Consider the following 26,644-nt stretch of genomic DNA (forward strand, 5'->3'; position numbering starts at 1 on the left):
CACTTCCACGCAATATGAAATGTGTCTTAAGGACACACATGCTTTTGAAGCACCAGTTCATTATGGTGGACCCGTCCACATGAATAGCTGGCAGGGTCAAACATATTTTGACTTACCAAATTACTCGTCCTTAAGCATATGTTCGAAGATTAGTTGGAAAAGCCCTATGGCCTTACGCTCACGCAAAAGCAGAGGTTAATATATAGAGGATCTACTGTCTTATGACCACCATCGTGAGATCGGAAGTGGTAAGTGCCAAGCTTCTTGATGCTACAAAATTGAGGCTCTGGTGTAGGCGTAAACAATTTTTTTGAGGTCTCCAATGCTACATTCGGGCCGTGAGAATGTAATAGGAACTTTTAAGCATATGGACAGGAAGCAAAATTTGGAGATTTCTGGGGTTACATGATATGGGGGATGTTAATAAAATATTAGTATGTCATTCTTGTGAGAACGTAAAGGGAGATTTGTCAAATGAAAAAGTTAAATGATTTTAAATTTTTATATAGTCGAAGCTATGTAATTTTAAAAAAATTTCATTTTAATTGCCAAAGTTCAGTCCAGGGGCTTTTTATTCAAACTACCATAATAGGGGCATTTTTTTATCAGAAATAGGCACTTCAATATACCATTGAAATTAGGAAGAGGGGAATTTTTCAATTCTGGAGTCAGATTTTGCATAGGTAGCAATGTGTTCGAGCTATACTAGGTTTTCTCCTAGGTTCCCATATTGTAACTGTATTCAGGTAATCAAAGATCAGAACTAATTCTAACATAGTAATGACCTGAATATGCTTAAAAGGTCGTGAGAATTCAGTTGGGGTCAAAATTTGTTCAGATTCATTCAGTAAAAACTAAAATTTCACCAGCATTTCAGTAGGCAAATCAGATATTTTGGATGCAAAAGGAGTTTTCATCATTAAACAGAGGATATTTTCAAGTTTGTTATAAGAAATGATGAGAACAAAATCAGATCAAATGAAATCAAAGAGCCAGAATGATGAAGATTTGATTCAACAGTTGAGAGAAAAGGTGAGAGAGAAGTTTTGCAACTGTTAGATTTGAAATTACAAGTGGACACTTGTCATTCTGAAATAAGATTTAGGAATTCATCTAGTCTATAACCTTCATTCTTTCTTTCATGGTAGGGGTTCCAATTTTTCTTTTAATTGAGAGACCATTCATGGTTCCAATCTTGAGTTCTCTCAGATTTGTGATACCATTCTTCAACAAATTTCTCATGTAATGATAGCAAGAAATAAGAATACAGATAGTCTGATCTGTTTGGTAGCTTTGCATTTAAATTTCATGCATCTTATTGTAATTTGTTTCAAAGAAATGAATGATAAGGCAACAACAAGTCAATCTTCATTTTGATATCTTGTCTCTGATTCATGTTGTTTGTGATCTTTTGTGTTTTGTAAACAAAGACTATGAAACTTAGTTGCAACTTATTGGTTGTATATGCTGATTTATTTTGCTTATGACTCAAAGAGTTATGTAAATGCTTGATTCTTCATCATAGGATTGCAGATTTCATGAAGGGATAAGTCGAGTACGAGCTTCAGAAGGATGCAGATGCCTAATTCACAAAGTGGATAGATAGATCAAGAAGTCTTGAAGTATGGCATATGTCAATGATTTTTAGGGATGTGTGTTAGGATTTTTTTGTGAATTGCCCAATAGATAAGGCACTGATCACTTATAGGTTCACCTATTATACTGCTACATATTTGAGGTTTTGCTGAGATCAACATCAATAATCAATGCTTTTCCCTTTCATGTTGAAGAGCTATAATAGAATGCCCTCACTCAGCTCATGAGATTCCTAGATCTTCATTTAGCTATTGTAGATTGATGTTATTTCATGAGTTATCAGGAGAAATAAGGGTTTTATCTACTTCATATTAGATTCAGTGTATTCTTTGACAACTGGTACCATATAAAGAATCTATATGTCTACCTGCCTAGGTTTTGTAGAGCCTGAAGAAGAAGAAGGGTCAAGGCTTATAGTTGGCCTGGTGTCTGAATGGGCATGTTGAAAATGGGAGTTAGCTACCCCTAGATGTGTCTTGTTCTCATCAGGGTAATTGGAAATGAGTAACGTTTTCAAACACCAACAAAATGGTGACTCTGCTAGGGAGATAAGATGGAAATCCATTTTGTTGAAAGGACAAGAATCTCTGGTGTTCATTGCAAATTTCAGTCCTACTTTCAGTTGGGTTTTTCCCTTCTAAGTCACCAACAAAATGGCGACTTTGTTGGGGACTGTATTGAATCAAATTTAAGACAAACCTTGAGAATTTAAAAGAAGAGATTCAATACAACAAAAGAAGTGCATAAAAAATTTGTAGCAGTAGGTTATGTGATGTATTTTCCAGGTCTCTTACTCAAATATCATGCACCCCAGTTGAGCTTTTTCATGCACATCAGTATGTTGTGAAACTGGATAAAAATTTTGTTCTATGACTGTCATAGGTCTATCTTCAATCAGTTCAATTTTTGCAAATACTGTTGATAAAATTTCAGAGTCAAGAATTCATTTATAAAGTGTAAATTTTTTCCAGGATAATAATGATTTGCAAGTTTCTCCTACGTTGAAGGTCTAGTTCAAATTTTTCAAGTGACAAATTATGTTTTATTCCTCACAAAGTGTGAGTGGCGACTCTCAAATCTCTATACCAGTTGTTCCTAGTTGATTTCATTGCAAAATTTTGAAGAACTTTCAGTTGTATGCGCAGATATGAAGTTTTGGTAGTTTCTTGAAAAGAAGTTTTAAATTCTTGATAAGTTTTTAAGTGCTAATTGCAATCTGCTGTTATAAGAAATTGAAATATAAAAAGAGAATCACAACAGTAGTTATTTTATTCCTCTTGTAAAGAGGTGGCGGCTCTACAAAGTTTGATCAATGGTGTGAAGGAATTCTAGTCTTGCACTTGTGCCAAATCAATAGATCGAAGTTCAGCATCAACACTGGAGGTATTTTGATTTTCATGCTTCTTTTCATGGAAGTCAAGTGTTTAAAAAAGTTGCCTTTATTTAGTGATTTTCAACACTAGAAAGAAGAGGTAGAAATTTTGTTTTATAATGGAGTCAGATCTGGAGTCAAATCTCAGATCTGGGATTAGTTTGCCAAATTTTGAGAGTTTGGAAATCATGAATAATAACATTGCTATGTTGAATAAACTGGTCTACAAAAGGATTGTCAGTCTTATAAGAATTGAAGTAGGCAGTACTCAAGGTCTAAGTGTTGAACAATGTTATTTAAGGCTTAAGTTAGTAATTAGTAAGATGCCTTTTCATTATAGACCTGAGAAATCTTCCCTGCCCAGTGTTTTCCTTGATGTTCTTGTACCTAATTCAGTCAATTGGCCAACACCTATAAGATTAAAAAGGTTTTTGCAAATTGAAAAATTCATTGAGGAGATGGAAAGCGGTGATTATAGATTTCCTGATATATCTCCTAATGATAATAATGGATGTGCTCAAAGTCAGGGTAGTAATGAGTATAATGAATCTGTAGAGAAAGATCATTTGCCTTCTGAGTGTGAAGAGATGGATTTAGTTTCAAGTGAATCAGAAGAGTTTGACCAGCAAGAAGATGGATATGAAATTGAAAATCAGTCTTGTGATAGTGAATATGAGTTTGAGGAAGTTTGTGACAGTAGTAGAAGTGTTGATTGTTATGATGAAAATGAATGTTATAATGATTCTAATGTTTCAGATTATTATACTGATATTACTGCTACTATGAGTCCTTCATGTCATCCAAATAATGATTACAGTCAGGAGAGGATTTGTGAGGAAGTCTTCTTGAGCTTTGATGAAATCTCTATTTTGTTGGCTCGTGATTTTGAAAAGCATGTAAGTAATTCTAAGGATGTTCATATTTTCCCTCATAGTTTTTCTTCATTTGGTCAAATCAATTCCCCAATCTTTGATGTGGAAAAGGATACATAATTTAAAAGATCTTTATCAGTTTTTGGAGGTGCATATAGTAATACCTCAGATGTATGTGCACGCGATGACTTGATAGATGCAGGGGATGTGTTTGAGGGGAGTTTTTCTTCTATAACAAGGTTTTCTCATGTTGTTGATTGCGGTGAAATATGTTTTGATACTTCTGATGAAGAAAGAAACATTGAAAATGATGTTGTTGATTTTGAGTTTTCCTTTTACACTGACAAGTCTTATACTGATAAGCCTGATGGTAATTTTTCAAAGTTAAAGGTTCATTCTAATGCTATGTTAAATGAAGTTAAATATTGTGATCAACATATTTTGGATCAGCATTTTCAAAGTAGATTTTAAGAATTGGCGACTAACCAGTTATTTGAATATGAAGAGTTTTCAATGAGTGGTAAATCTGATGTGATGAGTAATATCACTGCAAAGAGGCAGAGATCAGATTTTATGTACCCTTCACAGCCGAAGACACAAGGTGAGTTGTATTTTATTGACATATGCAACTTGGTGAATAAATTGGAGAGTGAATTTTTTGTGTTTCCTCCTGATAGCATGCACCCGTCATATGTTTATGATGGTTCTTAGTTTAATTTTTATAAACAAGAGCATGCTGATGTTCTCTTTCATAGTGAGCAAGAGGTTAAAGTTATGCCAAGTTTTTACATGCATTATGAAAGTGAAGATGTTGATTTCATTTTGCCAAGTGATTTGGTTCGTGATGCTAATCTAATTGGTGAAATGGGTAGAAGTAATTCCATCTTAGTTTAGAAAGATGTAAATGAGAATCAGGTGTTTGACAGAGGTAAGAAGTTTTGAAAAACTTTTGGTGGCCTAGGGTCATCGTGTGTACATAATTAGAGTAGTTTCCCTGCTTTCAATAAAGTTGTTCGAGAGGAGAGTTTTGAATTTTTTGGAGTGGTCTACTTCTCCTAGAGATCTGAAATCTTGCCATATCCGCAAGGGGCATGCATCCCCAAATAGAGCCACTATTGGAGCTCAAAATTGCTTTCTCATTTTGAACGTCCATTTTAAATTTTGAATCAAGTCAAGCCTATGAAAGCCCCATAAATGCAAATATACCCAACTGTACTTGTAAAGCCCAGAGATGTTTAATGTTTCTAACACCATGCATTAAGACTACCTAAGTGTTCCATGATGATAGTTTGTCATTCTGAGCCATTTCGTGAAACCCCATTTTGAGAATTTTCCAAATCTGCAGTTTACCCTAAGTGTCAAATAGCGACAGGAGGTTGTGTTTTCCATTGAATATCTCGTACCCAGAAATGTTTCATGACTTGCTAGTTTGGGAGTGTCTAGTGTCCATATCCAAGAAGCTATGTTTCAGATTTTGAGTCGTTTTGATTTTGTTAGATTGGGTTTTGAATCCCTCAAAGTTGGTCAGTTACTATTTTCATGTTGATGCACTTTGCACCTAATTCTGGGAAGCCATGTTTGACGTGTTGTAATTTTCACCTAGTTGACCAAAATTATGAATTGATTTTTGTGTCACATTGAAGACATCAGAGACTTGTTATGTTTCAAGTTTCAGCTCATGAAAAATTCGTTTAATTAGTTTTCAAACGCGATTCCAAACGCAATTTCTTAAGTTTTATCGGTGTCAGTATTTGCAGATTGATTAGGAGCACTATTTGTGACATTATAACTCTTGTTCTGTGATTGGTCAAGTCAAATGGATTATATCCCTATGTTTTCCTCTAAAAATACTTCAAGTGTGTCAGTTTACACGTCATGACGAATCCATATGCACACTTCTCCAGGTCAATTCTGTTTGCCAAAGTCACTTTTCAGTCAGTGTTCCTAGTTGCAAAATTTTGAGTAGCCTACTTTGACTGATCACCATTTGTTCCCTGTGATTTATCATGAACCAAAATCTCATATTCATATTCACCTCATCACATAGAATCAGTGTCCCAATTTTTGTTTCCCCATGTGCTCATTCGCCTAGTTTTTTGAGCCAAAACCAAACCCAGTTTATGGTATTCTGACATGTATTGGTGCAAGTAATTTTGAAGGGGCAAATTTGATGGTCAATATATTTTGACTCTAATGTCATCATGCAATGAGATCTGGTAGGCCTATTGAACATGTCAGAGAGAACAGAGATCTCGAGTTTCAGAGCTTGGTCAATTGTTTAGGTAAGTTTTTAAAGGCAGTCAACGAAACTCCTAACATTAAATTGGTAGTTTGTAGATCAATGGTAATATGGTTTCCAGTTGATTAATCGGTGATCAAATTTTTTTCAATTCAGTGTCAGATGATAAGTGGATTAGTTTGCCAGTTCAGTCGTTCGTAAATGAAATTTTTTTAGCCGGACCCACTTTGGGCCCAACTAATTTTTGCAAATTTATTGGAACAAGATTGGAAGTGACATAAGTTCAAGAGCTGATAATAATAATGTTTTGGGTGTTGCTATAAAAGGAACCTAAAGATATAAGTTTTCCTATTTATCCCATTGCCCATACTACTAGATCAAGGTGTCAGTGTCATCTATTCGACAAGCGGGTCAGTTATCAAATGATCAACTTGGTTTGCCCATAAAATCTAATAAATGCATGTGGAGGTGACAAGCTTTATGATAAAACATTTAGAGATATTTTTTAGCTTTCAAAGTGGAAGCCAATGGTCAGGATTATAGTCAACAAAATTAGAAGGAGCTTCCATGTTTGAGAGCTTATGCCTGGCATTGGAATGAACCCATGATGCAAGGAGGTATGAAAGCCATGGCTTGAAAAGACAATAGGTTGTATGGAGGAGAATCTACTAATTGAAGACTCAGCCATATGAACTGGCTACAAAAGTCCACGCATAGAGGAAGGAGATAAGTTCAAGGCAGCTCAAATTTATAAACAGTGCCATCCAAGCATAGATCCGTCTCCTTTTCCTATATCAACCCCACTTGTGAGCTCCAATACATTAACTACATTTATTGGAAGCCATGGTGCCATCCCATTCCAATCAAATTGAATTGTGAAATAGTCAACATATGCAAATTTGAAAGAAATGTTGGAATAAAGGGGAATCTTGCAAGAAGAAACTTCATGCCAACCAAGAAAACCTTCAAATCTACAATGTATTGAAGGAAAGCCACAACATATGTAAGAGGTCATGGCTTGGAGAATTAGAAAAAGAAAATCAGTAGTAGATCTTAAAGTACTTCCACACAATTGAAAGGAGCAATTTGGAGAGTTTAGTAGGAGAAGCCCACATTTGGAGTTAGTCAGCGAAGCTCCCACACTTGAAGTGGAGACGCAAAGTTTGAAGAAGTACCCAACAATGAAAAAGAACCACAGTGAAAGCATAGTAGAAGAAAAGAAATGCAAGGGAGCTTCAACAGAATGCGTACAAGAAACACAGTTTCATTTACTAGTTTTAAAGATGGAGGAATAGTTTAAGAACTTAGTCCCACATTGTCTACGGGTTAAAGTTTTTAAACCTTTAAATACACTTCCATGCAATGTGAAATGTGTCTTAAGGACACACGCCCTTTTGAAGTGCCAGTTCATTATGGTGGACCCATGCACATGAATAGCTAGCAGGGTCTAACATATTTTGTCTTACCAAATCGCTCATCCTTAAGCGTATGTCTGAAGATTAGTTGGAAAAGCCCTATATGTTTATGCTCACGCAAAAGCGGAGGTTAATATATAGAGGATCTATAGTCTTATGACCACCGTCATAAGATCGTAAATGGTAAGTTACAAGCTTCCCGACGCTACAAAATTGAGGCTCCTGTGTAGGCGTAAACAATTTTTTTGAGGTCTCTGATGCTATGTTCGAGCTGTGAGAACATAATAGGAACTTTTAAGCATATGGACAGGAAGCAAAATTTGGAGATTTTTGGGGTTACGAGATATGGGGGATGTTAATAAAATATTAGTATGTCATTCCTGTGAGAACATAAAGGGAGATTTGTCAAATGAAAAATTTAAATGATTTTAAATTTTTATATAGTCCAAGCTATGTAATTTTTAAAAAATTTCATTTTAATTGCCAACGTTCAGTCCAGGGGCTTGTTATTCAAACTACCATAATAGGGGCATTTTTTATCAAAAATAGGCACTTCAATATACCGTCAAAATTAGGAAGAGGGGAATTTTTCAATTCTGGAGTCAGATTTTGCATAGGTAGCAATGTGTTCGAGCTATACTAGGTTTTCTCCTAGGTTCCCATATTGTAACTGTATTCAGGTAATCAAAGATCAGAACTAATTTCTAACATAGTAATGACCTAAATATGGTTAAAAGGTAGTGAGAATTCAGTTGGGGTAGAAATTTGTTCAGATTCATTCAGTAAAAACTAAAATTTCACCAGCATTTCAGTAGGCAAATAAGATATTTTGGATGCAAAAGGAGTTTTCATCATTAAACAGAGGATATTTTCAAGTTTGTTATAAGAAATGATGAGAACAAAATCAGATCAAATGAAATCAAAGAGCCAGAATGATGAAGATTTGATTCAGCAGTTGAGGGAAAAGGTGAGAGAGAAGTTTTGCAACTGTTAGAGATGAAATTCCAAGTGGACACTTGTCATTCTGAAATCAGATTCGAGAATTCATGGTTCCAGTCTTGAGTTCTCTTAGATCTGTGATACCATTCTTCAGCAAATTTCTCATGTAATGAACAACAAGAAATAAGAATATAGATAGCCTAATCTGTTAGGTAGCTTTGCATTTAAATTTCATGCATCTTATTGTAATTTTTTTCAAGGAAATGAATGATAAGGCAGCAACAAGTCAATCTTCATTCTGATATCTTGTCTCCTATTCATGTTTATTATGATCTTTTATGTTTTGTAAACAAAGAATATGAAACTCAGTTGCAACTTATTGGTTGTATATGTTGATTTATTTTTCTTATGACTCAGAGAGTTATGTAAATGCTTGATTATTTATCATAGGATTGCATATTTCATGAAGGGATAAGTCAAGTATGAGGTTCAGAAGGATGCAGATGTCTAATTCACAAAGTGGATAGATAGATCAGGAAGTCCTGACGTATGGCATATGTCAGTGATTTTCAGGGTTGTGTGTTAGGTTTCTGTGTGAATTGCCCAATAGATAAGGCACTGATCACTTATAGGATCACTTGTTATACTACTACATATTTGAGTTTTTTCTAAGATCAACATCAATAATCAATGCTTTTCCCTTTCATGTTGAAGAGCTATAATGGAATTCCCTCACTCAGCTCATTAGATTCCTAGTTCTGCATTTAGCTATTGTAGATTGATGTTATTTCATGAGTTATTAGGAGAAATAAGGGTTTTATCTGCTTCATATTAGATTCAGTGTATGCTTTGACAACTGGTACCATATAAAGAATCTATAGGTCTACTAGCCTAGGTTTTGCAGAGCCTGAAGAAGAAGAACGGTCAAGCCTTATAGTTGGCCTAGTGTCTGAATGGGCATGTTTAAAATGGGAGTTAGCTGCCCCTAGATGTGTCTTGTTCTCATCAGGGTAATTGGAAATGGGTAACATTTTCAAACACCAATAGATGGAACCTGAATGTTTGTTTCTTCATCTAAGATCATTGGAGGCTCATACAACTTTAGACTCTCCACATTGACAACTGAGTAAATTTGCATGTATGGTGGAAGATTAAGGTAGAAGGCATTGGTACTGATCTTTTCCAAGATCTCGAAAGGACCATACCTGATAGGCTTGAGCTTCCTTCCTTCATCTTGCATTCTTTCCTTGTTGATATGTAACCAAACTCTATCCCCAACTTGGAAATCATGATCGATGCAATGCTTATTATGGCAAGCCTTGTATTTTTCTTGGCTCTACTCCAATAGTGCTTCTACTACCTGATGGATTACTTGGACCTTCTAGATGAACTTTAAAGCACTTTTTGTATCATGGTGTCCATTGATAATGCTGTCCTTCCCAAAATAAAAATTCATTGGTGTCTTAGGCAAATAATCGAAGAAAGTCTCAAAAGGAGACCTCTTTGTAGAAGACTATGTTGCATGGTTGTAAGCATGCTACATATAGTGAAGACTTTTATCCCACAACTTAGGATTCTTTTGCAATAACCTCTAAGTTGTACTCTTCTTTATCTTAGTGTCTATGAGTCCTCACAAAGATGACCAAAATTCCCCTAAGAATCGAGAATCTAGATCCAATACAATAGAAGTGGGTAACCCAAAATTAACCCATAAATTTTGAAAATACAAATGAGCTATTAGTTTAGTAGTAACTTGCTTTTTAAAAGGCACTAAAATAAACATTTTGTTGAATCGATCAACTACTACATACAAATAATCATGACCCTTCTTAGACATAGGTAAACCCCCGACAAAGTCCATAGACACAGTTTCTCATGGACAGGATGGTATAGGTAATGGTGTATACAAACCCAATTTCCTATTACTTGGTTTGCTACTTGCACACATTACACATCCACTTATATACTTAGTGATAGTTTCTTGCATACAAGGCTAGTAAAAATACTTCTATAATTAAGCCAATGTTTTACTTACCCCGAACTGTCTTGCAATCAAAGAGGTGTGTGCTTCTCAGATTAGATGTTCTTGTTCATCTTTAGGAATGCATAATTTTCCCAAGTGATATAGTAAGTTATCTTGTACATAGTAATCTTTCTGTTCCACATGATTACCCTAGATTAAAGCTACATAGATATCCTTGAAGTTCCCATCATTAGCATATTGTTCCTGAAAACTTTGATGAACCATAGAACTATTCTGAAGGATTATTAAAGAATATTGAATAGGAGGCCTAGAGAGAATATCGGCTACTTTGTTATGGAAACCCTTCTTATACTTAATTACATAATAAAACTACTGTAGAAAAGCCATCCACCTAAAGTGCCTACTTTTTTGCAACTTATATTATGAGTGAAAATATTGCAGTGGCTAGTGATCAATGCAGATTACAATTTCCTTTCCCATTAAGTAGTGCTTCCATTTTTTAACACTTTGAACTAAAGCATAAAGTTCCTTATCATAAGTGGGATATTTACTTACTACTCCTGAAAAAGTTTTAGAGTGGTAGCAAACTAGTTTACCTCCTTACATGAGTACAACTCCCATGGAAAACCCACTCACATCTATCTCAATCTCAAATGGTTGATGTAAATCAAGTAGAGCTAGAACTAGTGTAGTGCTCAACTTTTCCTTCAAAGTATCGAAAGCCTTTTGTTGCGGACCTCCCCAATGAAAAGTTTACTTCGTACTAGTTAATGCATGCAACGGTGATGTGATGTAAGAGAATTTTGGTCTAAACTTCCTCCAATATTAAACTGCACCTAAAAGGCTCCTAACTTCTATAACTATAGTTGGCTTAGGACATTTTACAATACATTCAACCTTTGCAGGGTCTACTTTCAATTGACCATCTCCTATGACATAGCCTAAGTACACTAAGGATGTCTTAGCAAATTCATATTTAGACATTTTTACGTAGAGTTTTTCTTTTCTTAATACATCAAATGCTTTCTTTACATGAATTAAATGATCATCCCAAGACTTATTGAATATAAGAATATCATCTAAATAGACTGTGACAAAATCATCAATAAAAGGATGAAAGAAATCATTCATGGCTCTCATGAATGTAGCTGGTGCATTACAAAGCCCTAATGGCATAACCAACCACTCATAATGTCCTTGTTTTTTCTTTAAAATAGTTTTCCAAATATAATTTTTTGCAATTCTTATCCGATGATATTCACTACATAATTCTATCTTAGTGAAATAATTTGTATTTTTCAACTGATCAAAGAGATAATCAATTCTAGGAAGAGGGTAACTATTCTTTATTGTTATCTTGTTTAGAGCCCTGTAGTCAATGTACATTCTCCAAGTCCCATCTTTCTTTGGAACTGACACAATAGGAGAGCCATAGGGAGAAGTATTGGGATGGATAACTCCTTTCTTAACTAGCTCTTGAAATTTCTTCTTGATTTCTTCATTCTGCTAGACTGATAAGTGGTACATGTCGATAATAGGAAGTGGCACACCTTGCTTCGATTGAAAATCATGGTGTATCTGTCTCTCTTAGGAGGCAATTCTTTTAGTTCCTAAAACAAGTCATCATAAGCAAAAACAATTTGGACCATTTCAGACTTATGATTAGGATCACAATCCTTAAATGCTTTAGATGATTCATTTTCTTTGGCTTTTACAATCATCAACACAAAATTCTTACTAGAGTTGACTGACCTTTTTATTTGACTAGCATTGACTAATGCAAGATTAGCCTTAAACTCATGTGCCTATATAATGTATTCAATTTTATCTTTAAATAGATGATACTTATTTCCCCCCCTATAGAAGATAGCTTGTCAACCATACAAATAGGGACTCCCAAGTACAAAACCAAAAATATCTAAAGGGACTACATCAGCTTCTACTTCATCCACAAAGTTTGCAATGATCACAAATCTTAACTTGCATTGCTTAGTCACCTGTAACTGTGCATCATTGCAAACCCATCCGAGAGGATATGGTTTTGGGTGAGGTGTTGTAGTCAAATTAAGCTTTTTAATAACTTCCTTAGATATCAAATTAAATTGAGAACTCGTATCAAATAATGTATCAAGCTTAGTATGCTTGATAACAACTTGGATGTGAAATAATTTATTCCTTCGCTTATCATTCTTAGGAGAATATTCTTTACTTGCACTTGCACTTATGTTAGAAGAATTTGTAGCTGATGAGAGAGATATACCTTTTACCTTACCTTAAATCCTGGTGGAAACAATCCTTGTTTAATCTCTAAAATCAAATCCAAGATCTTGTTGAATTACAATAGCAATTTTCTATTTACGTTTGTTTCCACCATATTGCTTTGGCTTCTTTTCAGGATGCAACTTCCAACACTTACAATCATCATGCCCTTCTTTCCTACAATGTGTGCATGTGGGTTTCTCACCCTCTTTCTTTACTGTAGCTATCTTTTTATGTTTTCCTTTGTGTCTTTTCCTCGAACTTAGATGGCTTCTTATCAAACTTATAAATTTAAGTACCCTTACCCCTTGACTCTAAGTGTGTCACTTGTACACTTACTTCATCCAAATTACATGGATTCAAAACCAAAATAGAATGTTTAAGGTAAGAATGAAGATGACCTATGTACTTGAGTAAAATATCTTGAGTATACAATGGAACCTTTAATCAAATAGCCTTTTTATGAAATTTATGGGTGTACTCCTAGACAGTTTGACCTTTCCCTTGCCCTAAATGTTGTCAGTTCATCATTTACTATTGCATGTGGCCTAGGAGTTAGAACTGCTTCTTTAAAACACTAACAAATTCTGACCAACATAGTTTGAACTTACCATGCTGTGAAGTTTCATCCCAATCCCTACTCTCCCACCAAGTTAGAGATACACCACCTAACCATAGAGCTGCTAATTGAATTCTATCAATATCATCTACAAGGTTTTGAACTCTATAGTAGACCTCTACTTGCTAAATCCAGTCATCTAATTTCTCAGCATTTAACTTGCCACAATACTATGGAAAGTCAAACTTTACATCCAATTTGATTCGAGGCTTATGTCCACCCTTAAAAATATTAAAAGACTAAGAATGGGTAGAAGAAGGAGAAAAGGGGGGAGAAGGAGAAGAGGGAGAAGAGGGAGTATAGGGAGGCATGTTTGGAGGATCACGATTGGCTCCATTTTTTCCCTTTGTCCTTCTGAGCTGCACATCCTCACATCTTTTCTTCTCTTTCCTCCACCAAAACTTCTTCCATTGTTAGCAAATTCTAAAGAGTCTTTTGGATAATCTTATCTTGAAAAACTTGTCCACCACCTTCATCTTCCATTTGTGATGATGATTTAGTCCTTCATTTTCTGATCTCAGGATTGTATTCCTCGAGCTTTCCTTCACCTTTCTCAATCTTAGATCTTGTAAGCATTCAAATCTACAATACTAGTCAGACAATAGCTTTAATATCAAATTTGATCCGATTAGGGTCTAGGACTATTGTAGAGAAATGCTAACCAATTATATAAAGTTAATTTAAAACTTTAATGAATCAAATTAATGTAATTAAAAAGAAAGAACAACACAAATTAAATGACTGAATAAGAAATGAGAGATAGGGACACAACACATTTGATCTCAGAGTTCATCTGGTATGGACTACATCTCCGAGTCTTGCTCCAAAAGTCGGATCCATCTGATTAACTCCAAAGTTAGGTACAAGTGTTTAAAAAATCACTCCCTTCAAATACAACAACATCACGTTGTTCCAAAGTACATGAATTATCACACCTTCATATTTTCTCTCCTTCTCAACACTTGGGCATTCTCTCCATTTTAGAATGAATAATAAGAGCCTCCTAAGCCCCTTTTTATACAAAAAATTAGCAAAAGTAAGGCTATAAAAAAAAATTACATAAATAATCCTTCAATTAATTTACCTCTCGGAATAACCCTTTAGCAATTTTTGACAGATTTGTCTCCATGTCAATTTTGGGGTCAAAAATAAATAATAACCTTATTTTTCTAAGGTTAGGTGGAATTCGGCTAAGTTTAAATAAAATATCGTGCAAGTTGATCTTTAATCGCTTAAATAGCACAACAATAAACCACCTTCTATGATAACATGTCGGTCGGGGGTTCCAACCCCACCAGTGGCTTCTCTTATACAAACTTGGTGCTAATTTATAGTTTAAAATCAAGTTCCCTCCAATGCATTTAAAACGGTTTCTGTGGTCTAGCGATTAAGGCAACTTTGTTAGTGCTACTTGGTTGTGGGTTCAAACCTCATAACAATAAATTTCTATGTATTTTATTGCCAACTAACTTCAGCTATCATGTCAGCATGATGATGTCATCCTAACATCATCAAGGAACCTTTTTTCTCAGCAAATTCAAAATGTCATAACTTTCACATACGAACTCTGATTTTGACAAACGAACACCACTAAAAAGCTCTTGATGATTTATTCAATTTGAAATCCATTATTGACCACTTTTGAGATGATTATTGTTTTCACCTTTTAGCAACCTCTACACTTAGTTTGACCAAACTTTGACTAGCCATAACTTTTGCATACGGGCTCCGTTTTGATCCATTCGAATTGTATTAGATTTAGAATTTTGAGAACTTTAACATGGCACTGATATTTTTGGAGTTTTCGAGATACTTTAAATTTTGGTGGAAATATTCTTCAGATCATATTAAATCATTTGAAATGACTATATTAAATGAAATGCATGACATTCGTGTATTGATAAGAAGCAATCGGTGAATTTCCAATAAAAAATTTGATTAGCAACTAACAATAAAAAAAGACTAAATAAAATTCATGTGGCAAAATTTCATTAATTGATAGGAAAAAAATTTCCGTTCCAACTTGTAGTGAGCCTTTAAATACAATCCAACTCAATAATAAACTTATGGAAAAAGAAAAAAACTTTACTCAAATATCTTTGAAATACTTATGGACTAATTAGTTACATAAAAAGCAACAACTAGACATCCTTGACTATTTATAAAATCTATTCCACAATAAGAAAATTATCATAAAATTATCCTATACATTTTGATATTTCCACGGTGATTTTTTTTTTCTTAGCACTTACTCTTGTGGAAGCTTAGACAACATCAAATATTGAACCTTATACACTACAACAAAATTCTAGTCAAGCCCACAATGGCCTCAAAAATGTCAATAGAATCGAATAGTCCATAAGGATGTGAAAAATTAAAAGGGCCAAAATTTAGAAAAATGTTATAATGAAAAAATAGACCTAGTGATAGACAAACATTCCTTAAAAATTATAAATAGTCCATTAAAATAGATAAAATTAATCATTATCTACAAAAATATGTATTTTATGTGTAAACATCAAAATTATGATCACTATTAGAATATAGTACTCATAAAATAGATTTAGGTGAAAGAATCTAGAAAAGGACCTTATTGTTAAACAATTTAGAGAAAGAAGATGCCTAAACAAATAGGGGATATGAGGATAAGCCCAAGTGCTTATTCTTTGTATTTCAAATACATAAATACAAATGATACTCGACTCCAAATGTAAGAAGTAACACGTAATCATTTTATCTTAAAAATAAATCAACTTAAAATGTGTTAGGACTTTTTGTAAACAACGTGAGAGTGTAAGTTGTTGCAACAACACTCATACATATCACCTCTTTCTGCAAACAATGTGAGAGTATAAGCCATTGTAGGAAAACTCATACATATCACCTCTTGAAGCTTGTAAAAAATTCAAAGCACACAAATTAAAATTTCAAATAGCTAATTTTTGTGTTAAGCCAAATATTAAACAAAATATACAGTACATGACACACAAGGTTTTCTAAAATTAAATTTATGTGTTAATTTTATAACAAAATGATTAGTAATTATATTTTAATGAAATATTTAAATACACAAAAGAGAGATTATGATTACACCATTAATTATCCACTACCATTTATTTATAAAATTAGAATATATATATATATATAATGAAATCATATATACTATATAAAATATACATGTAAACTTAAAACCCACTATAAATTTGCTATCAAAATGAGACTTAGTTATATCTAGCAAGGAAAATGTCTTAGCACACCAAAGAGAGATTGATTAGTAGTTAGTTAAAAAATGTTAATATAAAATATAATTCATTGTAATATAATTTGAAATTCTTGGAAAATAAGTGCGATAAGAGTTTCTATCTCACTGCCTAAAATAGTTGGACAAAGTAGCATGTCAAGTCATTTTTCAAGAAATATATCCACATTGGTAATCAAGTTTACTCTCTTCAGATGAAATTGGCCAAATTTTATCATCTCTAATTTGAGTATTTCAGTTCGATTTGATGTTTTATTTTTGTAATTAATCTATAGATCTGATCAAAGTGTTTGACAAAGAATGCAAACAATGGTGGGCTTTGAGAAATTTGATGACCTTATTATGGTAGAAAAAAAGGGACAAGGGGATAGCATTTGTAACCAATAATAGGCCCATATTTCTGAATTCCAAAAAAAACTCATGCTAATTGATTTGGAAAAGTCTTTCAATTTTTTGAGTGGAGTGATGATTAGTAAAAGAAAATGTAACAATGCTCAAATCATTTAAAATAATATTTATCAGAAAATAGTGGTGTAAATAGGACTTTTGTGATATGCTGTTGAAAGCATAGAAGAATGTAATATCAGAGCATAGAAATTTTTATAACATAAGGATGATAAAAAATATATACTAACCTTGCATTAGGAGAAATTCTCCAAACAAAAACTCTTGTAGGCCCCAAGGATCCCCTATCTCAAATCTTTTGTTGAACCAGTCAATTTCACTATAGTCATCATATCATAGATTTAAGTGAGGAGGGTAGTTGTAGCTTCTGATGCAGCTTTTGTTTTGACTCACAATTTATAGACCACACCCATGGTTTGCTACCTAAAATTTTAAGATGCAATTTTGAAGATGATCCTAATAAACATACATAAGTCAAGAGCTCATTCTTTTTTAAAAAACTAAAAATGCTATAAACCCAAATCTGTTCAATTTGTTTAGGATTTAAAAAACTATGAATATAGCTTCATTATAAACATGGTAATTGGTGCAGCAGTCTAAGAGCATGCCATGTGGCTTCTGAGTTGTTGCTAGACACATGGACATGTGCATGTCATCTAGCTTCTAGCAAAGCAATTATCTTCCACCTATCCAATGCCTATGACGTGTGTAAGTATTGATAAGGTGCAAGGACAATTATATCAATGCTTCATCCAAATTACATCCTTAAAAAATTTGTGAATTGGAAAAGGGAAAAATTTCCAACAATATTAGCCTTGCCTAATAAAAAAATGTAGAAAAATTAGTTTAATGAACTAATTATAGTTAGAGCATAGCATATAAACATAGATACAGTTTCCAAAAAGATGATTAATTGTAAATAAGTGACTTGAAAGATTTCATCTTTTGCCTAAAGATAGGGAATAATATAATAATAATAATATTTTCATCTTAGTAACCCTTTATTTACATCTCCTCCTATCCTTTGCCCTATCTTTTTGTGTCCTTATCTATCTCTCACTCTACATCTCTATCAAATAATGTAATAATAGTATTTTCATCTTACTAACCCTTTATCTACATCTCCCCTATCTCTTACTTACTCTTTTTGCGTCCTTGTCTATCTCTCACTCTATATCTCTATCAAATAATGTAATAATAATATTTTCTAAATTTCTTATTTTGTTATGTACTACTATAACAAACATAAAATAGTCAAAACTCATTCAATCATATCGATATTGTCTTTGAGTTTACGTGTAGAGAAAGTTGGATAAAATATTTTATTTGTGAATGATAGACATTTGATTCTCTTCTTTTAAAGAAAGGTGATAGTGACAGTGCCCTTTATTTCCAACTCTTTACATTTCTATCAAATAATGTAATAATAATATTTTCTATATTTCTTGTTTTATTCTGTACTCATAAAAAACACAAAATATTCAAAATTTATTCAATCATAATGATATTACCTTTCAATTCACATGAAAAAGTTAGATAGAATATTTTATTTGTGAAATGACAGACATCTAATTTTCTAAGAGTGGCAATGCCCTTAATTTCCAACTCTTGCCCTATTTACTAAAAAATCAAAAATAAATGTTCAAGAGAAAAAGGTTAAAGGAGTATACAAATTGATTTCAAAGTGGGTTGTGGAACTTGGCCAATCAATGCATGCAAATGCCAAAGCATACAGACAAATATTTAATCATTGATCCCCTATGATGTTTATTGACCATTTTTTAATACCTACCATTAGCTTGTAAAATATTTTGAACCATCTAGTTAAAAAGTTTAATTTAAAACGTGTATTAGGGAAAAGCTTATACAAGTAGTTTATAATATTTGTATTATAACTACGTAGATCTTTTTATTGAAACAAAGCAAGTTTACAAAGAATAACAGCTACACAAGGTAGCTAGAAGAGAGATTCATCATATAAAACAAATCACTACAAAACAACTAACATTTGGCATTACATTGAGAGGACATGATAAAACACTTTGCAAAGGTCCATATGGAAGTTACTTTGAAGCTGATTCACTTGGTCTTTAAGTTGCTATAGCTGAGTCATGGCTGACATATTCCTTATAGATAGATCTGATATCTGAGACAACAAGAAAGAAACCTGAAAAACTAGATTAGAGTACAACAATAAGATGCCCCTTTCCTATAAATAATTGCCTAAAAAAATAGTGTTGCATCTAGTTTTCCAAATAAGTTTTAAGATAACTTGCCTAATTGAATCAGTAATAACATGAATATGAGGGCCAAAACCAAGGAGAGCTTCTTTCCAATTCCATTTATGGTGAAAAATAGCTGAAAAGTTTTTAAAGATAACATTCCATTGTTTTCTAACCTATGGGCAGTCCCAAAATATATGCTTCATATCTTCAATATGCAAACAAGATGGGTACCTAATTGGTTACACTATAAGGTATTTTAATTTGTCACCAACAGGTAATCTATTGTGTAAAACCTTCTAGGCCAGCAATTGCGAATCCACATCAACTTTGGATTTCCAAACTTGTGCACTCATATTGATCCATCTTCTCGTACTAAATCTGCATTTCCATTTTTTATTGAGACAGGGGAATATAAACCAATGGGGTAAGAAGCTCAAATATGCTTTCTTAAGTGGAAGATGGTTAAAATGAGATGAAGAGAACCATTTTGAGTCTTTAAAAAGGTTGCATTCTCTTGGAGCGTAGATTTTAATGGACAACTCAAGTGGAACGAATGACTACACAAATATGATAAATGGTTTGTATTTGTTACATAGAGAAAATTACATTTTTAATCTTCAGCCATGAAGCCCACTCAAAAATACTAAAGTCCCAAATGTCCTTAAAGTTCCTCATACCTTTCTTGAACAAATAAGAGGAATGCTTTGGAAAGAAAATAGTGAGAGGTTGGTTGTGTTATTGAACCGGCTTGTTCCACCAAATGGATGAAGAAGCAAAGCTAAATCCATGCTCCAAAGAGGAATCATTCCATTGAAGAAAATGACAAACATGTTGCCAAGCCTTCCAAATGGATTGTAGGGGAATAGAAGCCTTGATTTTCAAGCCAATTGATTGTCTACCATTTTTTATTTGTAGTAGCCTACAACACATGGTTATGAACAAGAAGCTTCCATGGTTCATCTCCTTTAGCAACTCTCAGTATCCATTTTGCAGCAAGACACACCACTTGAGTCTTAGGGTCAATATTTCCCAACTCATCCATATGCCTTAGTTGAATGCAATGAGACCAAGAAGCACCAATAAATCTATCATTTCCATCCCATTTAGACCAAATAAATTTCTAAATAAGTTTGTTCAAATCTTCATATTTCCTCTTTGATGGCATCCAACATAATGAATAGTAAACATGGGAAGCAAAAAATATTTTATTTGCAACTTGTATTTTCCCTACTAAAGATAAGAATCTATTATTCCAATTGAATAATTTCTCTTTAAGTTGATTAAGAAACCACTTCCACATGTCTGAAAGAGAAACCCCAATACCAAATGGAATGCCCAAATATCTAGTGATCTCACCATGCCTAATATGCCTCCATTCCTTAGGAATCCACTTTGGAATTTGCTCAAAATGGGTCATCATAAATTCAGTTTTACTATGGTCCAATTGGGAGCTAGAAACAACACAATATAATTCCAATATATCCATACATTATTTAAATTTTCTTCAGAAGTTTGCAATAAAAGCATGTTGTCATCAGCAAAATGAGAGTTGATAACCACTTGATTCTGAGGAATGGAAATACCTTTGATGAGATTCAAATGGTTCACACAATGAAGGAGGTAGCCCAAGGCATCAGTTGTAAGAATGTATAAAAAGGGAGATAAAGGGCAGCCCTGCCTAATAGATCGTTGTAATTCAAATGGTGTTGTCAAACAGTTATTAATCACAATTTGAGCATTGGCATTGTGAAACAACATTTTAACATGTTTTTGTAATTTAGGTCCAAAGCCCAACCAATGAAGCATTTTAAGAATGAAATCCCAACGAATTTTGTCATAAGCTTTATCAAAGTCTAGCTTGACCAACAATGCATTTTGCCTTGACTTTGTGCCCATTCAATAGTTTCCCAAGCTAGCATAAGGTTATCCAAAATTAATCTACCTTTAATAAATCCCATTTGTTCAAGTCTAGTGATACTTTGAACAACTGGTTTAATTCTCATAGCCAAGGCTTTTGCAATAATTTTATATGAAGTGTTTAATAGAGTAATTGGTCTCCAACCAGCAATATTGTTTTCATTCCTCCCTTTAGGAATCAGTTTGATAAGACCCCAATTAATATCATTTCCAAGGGATCCCTTGTGAAAGGCTTCCAAATAAAGCATGTAAAAAATATCCTTAATATAATTCTACATAGTTAGATAAAATTTAGCAGGAAGACCATCCACACCTAGGCTCTTGTAAGGTATCATACAAAAAATAGCACGTTTAATATCTTCTAAGGAAAGGATGTGATCCAAATAGAGACTATACCTCAGATCAATTTTTTGAGGGATGTAATCCTTGACCATCTCTTCTAAGGCTTGTTGCACATCCATTCAATTTGTATCTTCCTTGAATAGATTCTCATAAAACTGTTGGAACGTTGCAACAATGTCAGCAAGGTCAGTATGTGTTCCAAACTCATCAAATATGGCACCAATTTTCTCCTTTTTATGCTTATAATTAAGATATTGAAAGAAGAATTTAGAGCCTTTATTCCCTTCCTTAATCTAGTGAAGATGTGCCTAATCTTAGCCCCTTGGCCTTTATATATATCCAATTTTCATAGCTGAGCTGCAAGGATAGAAATAGAGTTTTGGATATTTTCATTGTAAGGGTTGGAATTTAGATATTTTCTAGCATTTTCCAGCTTCCCATGGAGAGATTTTTCTCTACGTTTTCATCTCCAAGCCATTCTTCGACCAAAGGATTGTAGAAAGCTCGCACATTGATTCAAAGAAGAGCATCACCAATTAATCTAGGAATCCCCCTCTTTGGGTTTTGGTAGAGAATTCCTATTCCTATTAATGCAGCAACACAATCAGGGTTCTTTAGAAGAGAAGTATTGAGTTTGTAAGGTAGTTGAGATGAAGATCTTGGCTTCTGAGTAGTAGAAAGAAAGAAAATGATAGGAAAATGATCAAAAAGGGTAGTAGAGTAATCCAAAAGCACCATAGACCTTGTGGAGAGGTTCTCTAATTGGAGATTATGTGAAACATAAAATCTATCCAATGTACTCATCTTCCTACCAGTACTAAATCCACAATTTGACCAAGTCAACCATTTGTCACCATTGGTAGAAAACTTGTTGTGGATAGCATCCACTACTCCCAATAAATTATGGCAATATATCCATTTGTCAAATTCTTCTTTGCCAAGTTTGTAATAATTATACCAACCATGATTAGCATGATGCTCAACCATATTAAAATCCCCTCCCAACACCCAATCAACATTAGGAAGATTGTTTGTCATCCAATCCCAAAGAGATGTTCTGTTTTTGGGATCATTAGTAGCATAGATAGAACAAAACGCTATGGGCTATCCATCGATAAAATTATGCACCCAAACACAACAATGAGAAGGGTTTTCACCATTGTCAATGACAAATTTAGCAATCCAAGTAGCCAAACCAATAACCGCCCCACCACTACCATCTCTATGTGTGGAATGAAAGAAAGTAGCTTCCTTCCAAGTATTGAATAAGGTAAATTTGAGGCGCTCATTGCTTAATTTGACTTCTTGAAGGAAAAGGACATCTGGTTTCCATTTCAATAAAGTCTTTTTTACACCAAATTTTCATGAAGGAAGGGACAACCCTCTCACATTACAAGAAAATATTTTGTAGTTCATGATGAACTTGGGTAAGTGTTGTCATCATCTTGTGGCAAAATCCCAAATCGATTTGAGAGAGAAACTGAGAGCTCCTGATTTTGGCAGCCTTCCATAACATGTGAATGAGACCTTGATCTTTGGTGAGAACTAGGAAGAGGAGAAGGAGATGTTCTTTTAGAAGACTTTTGAATGCTTGGAGAATTAGGTGGAGAAGGATTTGTAGAGGAGAGGTGGGTATTTGCAGCAGAAGATGATAGTTCCTTCGTCTTCCTCACAGTCATCCATTTCTCAGACATAATGGTATCTTTGTAAGTCCCATGACTCTTGGTAGATAAAATACAAGAAGGCTGAGGCATGGATGTAGAGGACAATGACTTAGTAGGGGGTGATGTAGAGGGTGATGAGTCCACAACAAGTTTAGCATTAGACAAGTCGGATGAATTATGCTTAACACTGTTTTGGTCAGGAGTTGAAATAGACTAGTTTTTAGGAACCTTAGGCTTCCTAATAGGACAATCTCTAATAAGATGACCTTCTTGACGACAATAAAAACATGCATTAGGTTTGTTTAAATATACTATTGGCTGCTCTAGTTCAAATCCTGGAGCAAACAATCTAATATTCTCAAGAAAAGGTGTGTTCAGTTACATTTCTACACACTCATGGGTGGACATGTAAGCTGGAAAATTTATCAGTTGGCTGCTTACACCACATGACTCTACCAAGATGAGAAGCAATGTTTTTAAGAAAAGGTCGGAAGGCTAAATTTAGATATGGCAGTTCAAGCCACATAGGATAGCGTGCGTGGGAGGGGCCCTCTGGATTGAAATCAAACATCTAAGCTTGAAGATAGCAGACTTGGCCACAGATAACCCATGTCCCATACTGAAGCACTGCTTAGGCTTGCTCGGCAGTTTTAAACATGCAAGAAACGTAGCCTTTACCTAGTCCCCTTATAGTTTCAATATCCCATACCTTGTTCTCCCAATTTTGTTTTGCCCATTTGTAGAAGTCAATTTCTGACGGTATCCCCCTTAAAAAAAAATGACGGTTCTGGTTTGATATTCAGCAACGTATTGAGCAACATCATCCGGGAGTTGGTATTCAAGAGTTATACCTTGATCTATAGCTGAAGATTCATGCATCACTCCGTTAGTTGCAGGGGTTTGATTATCACTAGCAGGATCCGTCTTTTTCTCAGCCACCACCGAAGGTTTTTCTCCACACAACTTCCCATTTCTCTCGTTGTCCTCAGTCGACTCCATATCTGCAACAGGGTCCAAGGATTCGCCATCTGTTGAAAAACCCATTTCTATGGCAGCCGTTTTTAACCTCGTTAGGGTTTCACCACTCAGGCCAGTACCTTATTCTCCAATGGAACGGCCAGCAGAAGAAGGGAAAGGATGCGGGCTGCTCATGCGCCGTGCGGCTCAAAAGGAAGCTGCCAAGGTCTGAAAATAGGTCACAGGAACTTTACACAGTTCGCAGTTCGCAGTCTTCAGTTTGCAGTACTTCTTGTTCTACCCTACTAAAAGTTAGATATAACCATGTAGTTAAGAGAATGAATTTGAAGAAAAAAAAACAACCTCCGGAATTTTTTGGCCATAAAGCCAGCTCTTCAAAAGCTTTCATACAAGCGCAATTTCAATCTCTGGAACATTTCTACTACAGAGGTTGCAGCTGGTCTCTGCGAAAGGTTTTGTTTTCCTGAATTTTCCTCCATTTCTTAATATTTTTTGAAATGAGATTCTTCTTTTCGAAAGCCTCGTCGTTTATCAAGTACATTTTATGCTGATTTTATGCTGATTTTGCCAGTGAATGCCAAATTTTCTTTCCACCATGAACACATAAAAAACAGAGACTGGCTACACTAATTTTATTTTTCTAGTTTTTAAAACATATTTTGAGCAAAATTATATCTGTTAAATGCAGATTGCAAGGTAAGGTCGCAGTAATCACAGGCGGATTAAGGGGTATCGGAGAGGCCACTGCTCGATTATTCGCAAAGCATGGAGCCAAAGTCATAATTGCTGATATTTCAGACGATGTTGGTACAAAAGTTGCTGAATCACTTTCTCCCTGGGCGACATATGTCCACTGCGATGTGAGCAAGGAGGAAGATGTAAGAGCAGCAGTTGATTGGGCAGTGCGAAAGTACGGTGAATTGGATATAATGTTTAATAACGCAGGAGTCGGCGACTTCGAAAAAATGAGCGTGCCAGAATATGATATGCATGAGTTCGAGCCAGTGATGAATATCAATGTAAAAGGAGTAATGCTTTAGCGGCCCGGGTTATGATCCCCAACAGAAAGGGGAGCATTATTTCTACAGCAAGTATTGCAGGAATAGTTGGAGGGTTTACTCCTTATTCCTACACTGCCTCCAAACATGCCGTTGTTGGGTTGACTAAGAACGGTACAGCAGAGTTGGGGAAAAGCGGTATACGAGTGAATTGTATATCTCCGGCTGCAATTGTTACGGATCTGGTAATCGATTTGATGGGAATGGCTAGGTCGGCAGAGGGAAAGGCCAAGATAGAGGCAGCGATTGAAGAACAAGCCCCATTGCAGGAAGCCAATCTTAAAGCAGAGGATATTGCAGAGGCTGCTACGTATCTCGCCAGCGAGGATTCCAAATATGTTAGTGGTCACAATTTGGTTGTGGACGGGGGAGTGACAGTTGTATTAGATGAAACTGCAGTCTTTGGTAAGTACTCATAGGGAACCGGTTAGAAAATCTGTCAGGCTGTATACGAGAAGTCTTGAAATTGTATTTGCATCCTGGTGTGTAATGGTATGTCCAATAAATATTTAAAATCTTTATATGATATAAAGATGTAGAATCTTTTCTAAATAGCTAATGTGTAACAAATTATATCTTATGATTGTTGATATGATTTGATAGTATGCATTTTGTTGTAATATTTTAAAGTCTTTACAATACATATATTTGTTAATGAAAACAAAAATAAACTAAAATAATGAAGAATAGAAAAGACATTAACAACCCATAGATAATCTCAAGATTTATAATGGTTCATTATAAATTAGCTACATGCAATCTCAATGTGCAAAATATCTTTATTCACTTTTGAATTACTATTCCATACATTGTTTGTACACATATTTTTATACAAGCATAAGATAACAATTGACGAGTACAAAGAAAGTCAAAGCTTGTGCGACCTTAGGCTACACATTCCTAACAAACTCCCTCTTGAAGTTGAACTAGTATAATGATGAACTGACATCACTGCATTTTCACATTTAAAGTTTACATGATATCCAAAGCCATCAAAGACTTTTAACATCATCAAACTATTTTGATGTAAATTCAACATTAAATCTTTGAGCAACAAGACCACTTTCAATAGGTTTATAAAGTTGTCCTCCATCGACAAATAAACCCTTGAATACATACATGATATTGGACAAACTCTTGTGCTCCCTTTTTATGTAATCCTAAACAAAGAATCTAAAGGTTGTTATCTTTTATAGGCTTTGACATAGTAGAAAATAAATTTCGAAGAAAAATAGAGTAGCATTTTCCATGACTACTATAAAACAAATAGAATTTTTTATAGTGTTTGATGAACATTTAAAAGAGAATACAAGTTAGCAATGTATTTAATTCACTTTTTTTTTTAAGGTAAGAGGTGGAAGCCAAGGTTAATTATTATTATTTGTTAAGTGGAGTAGACTCGATCCCAAGACCTCCTAGATAAGAGGCTCACAATGTGTCATTGTGCTGTAAGCTCTTGTCTAATATATATAATACACTTGGAGTGCATGCAACTAGTTTT

At 34.3% G+C, this 26,644-nt stretch overlaps 1 pseudogene across 1 annotated transcript; it reads left to right on the forward strand.

The window, feature by feature from the left end:
• The first annotated feature begins 3,555 nt into the window (after positions 1–3,555).
• On the forward strand, positions 3,556–25,695 carry LOC149545383 (secoisolariciresinol dehydrogenase-like; annotated as a pseudogene). The gene is made up of 6 exons (XR_016354231.1): positions 3,556–3,799; positions 3,980–4,210; positions 4,346–4,441; positions 24,197–24,290; positions 24,415–24,537; positions 24,774–25,695. The product of XR_016354231.1 is annotated as a secoisolariciresinol dehydrogenase-like (transcript).
• Positions 25,696–26,644: the final 949 nt, after the last annotated feature.

This window comes from Cupressus sempervirens, chromosome 7, assembly GCF_028749045.1.
Source record: "Cupressus sempervirens isolate cs-2001-9-10 chromosome 7, ASM2874904v1, whole genome shotgun sequence".
Lineage (NCBI taxonomy): Eukaryota > Viridiplantae > Streptophyta > Pinopsida > Cupressales > Cupressaceae > Cupressus > Cupressus sempervirens.